General features: G+C 46.8%; 1 long non-coding RNA gene across 1 annotated transcript; it reads left to right on the forward strand.

The window, feature by feature from the left end:
* Positions 1 to 2389: 2389 nt before the first annotated feature.
* On the forward strand, positions 2390 to 4397 carry LOC149997785 (uncharacterized). The gene is made up of 4 exons (XR_016514116.1): positions 2390 to 2493; positions 2641 to 2743; positions 4053 to 4145; positions 4279 to 4397. It is a non-coding gene; the product is annotated as an uncharacterized LOC149997785 (long non-coding RNA).
* Positions 4398 to 5559: the final 1162 nt, after the last annotated feature.

Consider the following 5559-nt stretch of genomic DNA (forward strand, 5'->3'; position numbering starts at 1 on the left):
TAGAATGTGGAATTTAAGATTTCTAAGCAGGTGTAGTTTTCGGAAATTAGAAACTATACAGTATAATCCGCATAAATGGTTTACTGAAAGAGAGTAAAATGGAATTACCTTGGAAAGAGATGAAGGATATTATGAATATAAAATGACTTTATATATCGGTCCTCTGCATTTTAAATTCTACCTGCAACTACTTCATTTTTGAAATCACCTTTTAATCAAGATTTCTCTAATTCTGTCCAGAAGTAGTTCATGTGTGTTTTATTGGAGGTGGACCTTCTAAACAGTGGTAGGGATGAGGAAGTCAGGCAGAGCAGAAAGAGAATAAACTAGTGTGCGCTGTAGTACTGAGGGGATCGGGTGACGAGTCATTTGGTGCCTCTGCAGTTTATGTGCCAGTTGGGAAGAAAGTCAGTTTGCTGTGGAGCCTCCGAACCTCACTGTAATTTTCACTTAGAAGTTGCTTTTGAACCAGGTAAACTCCTTCTTGCTCCCGAAACAGTCCTTTTATACTCGCCAGAGATATCGTGGATGGGATGGGCATTACTGGTGTTGAAGGCATCTTCGGAAGGTAAGTGATGGAACGTAAGGTAAAGACGATGATTTTTGATGCCACGCTTATTTGGATAGTCGATTTCTATAGGTTATAGAATTCATTGCTAGAATTACATCTCAGTGCTTTGCCAGTACTAAGGGCCAGACCCTGGGTGAAAATCATTATCATTTCCCCTTCTTTCAGATAACCTGGGACCTCTTCCAGTATATCCTATGGACTGTCTTTCCCAACTTCTTCCGGAAGCCTCCCACCTTTGCCTTTAATACCTCTGTTCTAGCTAACTCTTCTTTTTTACTGCTGAAACTCCTATCGGGCGCTCACAGTCGGGCTCATATGCCTTCCCAAAGGAGCTTACGGTCCACCTCGAATGTCTGCTACAAGAAATGTGCAGTTCCCTGTAGCTTTCCCACCATAGGTCTCTATACTCAGCTTTTAATGGGGCAGAGTCTAGTCAAAGTAAACTAATAATTACCATCATGAGTGACTGAAAGAAATATGTTGTACTATTGTATCATTATATTTGCAGATATTTTAATTAATGTATAGTTGACATAGCATCTTACATTACTTTCAGGTGCTGGGCGACGTAAGGATCCGACATTTACATACCGTACTAGATTGACCATCATCTAGTGGCCATAGGTCACCATACAAAACTATTACAAGGTTATTGACTGTATTCCCTGTGTTGTATATTACATCCCTATGACTTACTTATTTTATAACGGAAAGTTTGTATCTCTTAATCCCTTTCACCTTTTCATTCATCCCCCACTCCCACCCCAGGGCAACCATTAGCCTGTTCTCTGCATCTGTGAGTCTGTTTCTGATTTCTTTTGTTGGTTTTGTTTTTTGTTTTTTGTTTTAGATCCCACATAGAAGTGAAATCGTAGCGTGCACGTCTTTCTTTGTCTGACTTCTTTCACTGGTATAACACCCTTTAGGTCCATCTAACGGCTACTGTTGCTGTTTCTTGGGGAGACACATCTGAAGAAAATATTGCTAGAGCTTACGTTAAAGAGGTAAGTGCCTATGTTTTCTTCTAGGAGTTTTAATGTTTCTTAGGTCGTACATTTAAGTCTTTAATGCATTTTGAGTTTATGATTGTGTACGGTGTAAAAACGTTGTCCAGTGTTCGTTTCTCACGTGTATCTGTCCAGCTTTCCCAACACCATCGAAGAGGCTCTCCTTCCCCGTCGTGTACCCTTGCCTCCTCGGCTGTGGGTGAAGTAGCCGTATAATGTGGGTTCGTCTCTGGGTTCTGTATTCTGTTTCATGTAGACATATATTTGTACTGATTTCAGAAAATTCTACTGAAAGCCCACTCTGCCAAGTACTACACTCTTTGAGATATGAATTTGGAAGTTATTATCAAGAATGGTCTGGGTATGCCACACATGACATAGCTAGCTAGCTAGACAGACAGACAGAGAGACAGATGTGGAAAACACTGGTGTGTAACAAAAGCCATATTTATAATGTGGTTGTAGGTGCTGTGAGAAAACCACGGAGGTTAAGAGGAGCACTCAGGAAACCCTGTTAACCACTGTAGAGGTAAAGTATATTGCAAGGAAATCTTTATTCCTCTACCCGACGGACTGTGTCTTGTCAACAAGACACTGCTTTGAGGAACAGCGCTTCCTTTTAATGTGGTGGGCTGGTGCCCAGCAGCGGCAGGGCGGGCTTGCACACAGCAGTAAAGAAAGACTGGTGTGGAATGCCTGCAGTTCCCTCGGGTCTGTCACAGTGTTAGAGCAGAGCAAGCAATCTCCGGTCTTTGGTACGTAAATCAGCACGTGGGCATCTCAGACCCTTCTTTTGGTGTTCATTGTCTTCAGAATGGAGTCCGTTGCAGCACTGAGAGAATTCAGGTTATCTCCTCTTCCCCCCGCCAGGTTCTGAACCAGGTCGTCAGACACATGGGCGTCAGAGTCAGCGTGGTTAGTCGGGGCTGAGGAGTGCGGGCCAGACTGGCTTGCGTCTGGGCCTCTCTGCTGTCCTAGCCTTGGGATGGTCGGTCACCCAGTGGGGCTTTGAACCTGCAGGTCACACACACTCCATTAGGCCCTCTGCCTCATGTTCAACAGGGCAGAAAGGGAAGGCAGTCCTGAAATTTCCAGTGTTTCTGACCCTGGCTCTACCCAGCAGGAACTGTGTCCCTAAGGCAGCCATTGACCATCCTGGGAAAAGGTACGTGCGGCAAGAGGCGAGGAGTCTTCCTCCTCAGGGAAACGTGGGAGGTGGAGGATGGGCAGACTCACTTACATCCCTGCGGTTTTCGTTCCTTCAGGCTGGTGGGGCTGGGCCTGGCTGGACTTCAGTGTCCCCTGTACTGTCTTTAAAAAATATCGACACTGACCAAATGCAAACCAAATGTTTAGGGATGTGTCAGGAACATCGACATGTTTTAAGTGCTCTCCCGCTGTGCAGCCAGAGCTGAGAATCCCTGTCTTTAATTCACTGGCATTAACCACTAAGCCTCTGATCAGGCAACAAGGGTGGGGCTGCATCCTGTGTGGAGTGAAAGGAACGGTCTGTTAGGACGGTCCTGTGTCCACCCTTAGGAACCGAAGGCTTCATTATAGGTCTCTGCAGTGCTGGTGGCGTTATAGATTTCTGCTAGAAAGGGGGTGCTGTAAAGGACCCCAGTTGTGTGTTGGCCATTTAAGCAATGAGGCCACGCTGTTCGCAAGATGGAAAAAAACGCACTCCCTCTTCTTTTCTCCGTCTCAGTTATGTTACTACACACACTATTGATTACAGTTTGCCATTGACTCTGCAGTCAGAGTCAACGATAACCTGGATGTCTCCATAATGGAGAAATGAAAGTCTAAAGTCAAATTGTCTTGCCTTTTTGTGTTTAAGGTAAAAAGGCCAAACTTCTCCAATTAATTTAAGATCCAAAGAAGTTTAAAAGATTCCCCAATAGTTTCCTCTGCTCACTCTCAGGCAGAAGGGTCTTTCACGCCTGGGTAGATCTGGGCTTCCTTTAGGAGCCGTGTGCTGAGTGAACACCTGCTGGCAGAGGGTCGTTTCTTCCAGGACTCAGAAGAGTTAGTGGTCAAATGTCAGACTGCTCCCGAGCTTCATTCTTTCGGTAGTCACAGGGTATAAGTGAGAGAAGCCACAGCGGCCAGGTCCCCGAGGGGTCCCTGCAGCAGTGTAAGGGCTTTAGGTTCTGCCGAGTGAGATGGAAACTGCGGGAGGGCTGTGAGCCTGGGAAGTGACTTGCATCTCCACCTGCAATACCCGTGTCACTGAAGAGGTCACCGTCTCGTGATTTGTGTATTTGACACTGAGGTACCCGATCTTCCCTCCGTGAATATTCAAATTTCCTGAAGTCATTTGATTGTCCCAATCGTTGCGAGTAGTTTGCCAGTTGAAGGCTGTGCGTCTTCGGCTTTAGGAGGTGCTTCTCAGTGGCAGCAGGGGTCCCAGTCCTGCAGATGCCAGCCAGTCCAGGCCCCTCTCTTGTAATTCATTGCTTTTCCTCTCTTAGGTTTCACTGGGCCCCAGTCACTGTCTCTGATGGAATAGCAGCTCAAACATCTCCTTGCTCACCAAACCCCTCTTTAGGAGCGCCTTGGCCCAGGTGTGCTTCCCTGCCCCTCTCAGCACCTTTGTCCCCTCTGGCCTTCATGATCCCTCTTTCTTCATAACAGACCGCTGGGTCCTCCAAGATGTTAATCAGTTCCACTAAGCAGATCTCTTTCTTTGCCTCACAGGTTCTCAGCCAAGGGCAGTTCTGTCTCCTAGAGGATAGCCGGCAGTGTCTAAAGACATTTTTGATTTTCAGACAGGGGCAGAGGGGTGAAGAGGATACGCCCGACACTTAGCCGGTTTCGGCCAGGGAGGCTGCTAAACGTCCCGTGTACAGGGTCGCCCTCGCAACTGGGAAGGGTCCGATGCCGCGGCCCACGCAGCGCGATGTCGGACCTAAGAGACCAGAGAGCGTGTCGACCTGGAGATTCAGAGAAAAACGCAGACACAAGACACAAGATGAATGCAAAGCGGGGGTCCGGTGGCCCGTTGCCCTCGGATGGAGAGACAGTGACACAGGCCTGAGTCCACCAAGTTTATTTATAATGTTCCAGTACATCAGCTACTGACATCAGCAGTCAGGAGGGAAAACTAACAAGTGAAACTTCTAAGAAACAAAACTGATGAGAAACCCCTGAGAAAGCTGCAGGCGGCGCGTTCTCAGATATCTCACAAGTAGCTCCTGCTCTAACCTAGTAGTCAGGATGTCCCCTGCTCCTGCTGCTGCCAGCCGGCGCGGCTCCAGCCCTCGTATTTGGTCAGACAAGACCTTGCAAATACCTGATCCCGGCCAAGCGAGCTGGCCTTCCTTTTGGAACTTCAGCTTTCACCGTGCCCTACAGTCCAGCCCCAAAAGGTGCACAGCGCAGGGACTGAGACACCCTGCTCCAGCTTAATCGGCCTCTCTTCCCGTATTGTCTTCTCTCAGCCACTTCTGTTCTAACAGGTAAGACTGCGGTATGTTTTTTAAATCACTTCCTTCTTGATTTTAGAGTTTGCATATGTGATTCCTAACACACATCCTTGGGTTGGAAATACTTTGCGTTGTTTCTCTACTCCAACCCAAGAAGACCATAGAGTCTCTTTATAATTGAGGCCTTCATTCCTTTTCATTAGTTAATTAGTAAAAGAGTCCTTCCTTTGGCGGTGAAACTGGTTTGGATCTCTGAAATCTAAAGCCATGTCAGTGCTCTACTTGAAATCACATAGGGGCCCTGAACTTGTGGACAAACCACTTATATTCACAGTCGGTCCCGCCACACTTTTTAATGGGCCTGGAGGACGCTCAGAACCGCATAAACAGACACCAGATTTTGGTACTGCTGATTCAGTGCATTAAACATGTAATGCTAAATACATTGTACAGTCTCAGCCCGAAGACCTGCTGGGAAACGCAATAAAGCCATCAGTAAAAAAAGCGTTCTTAACTTTATAATGCCGGAGTATCCTGCAACGTCCCTCATACC

Source organism: Furipterus horrens, unplaced genomic scaffold (assembly GCF_987537825.1).
Source record: "Furipterus horrens unplaced genomic scaffold, mFurHor1.1.pri manual_scaffold_11, whole genome shotgun sequence".
In the NCBI taxonomy this organism is placed as follows: domain Eukaryota; kingdom Metazoa; phylum Chordata; class Mammalia; order Chiroptera; family Furipteridae; genus Furipterus; species Furipterus horrens.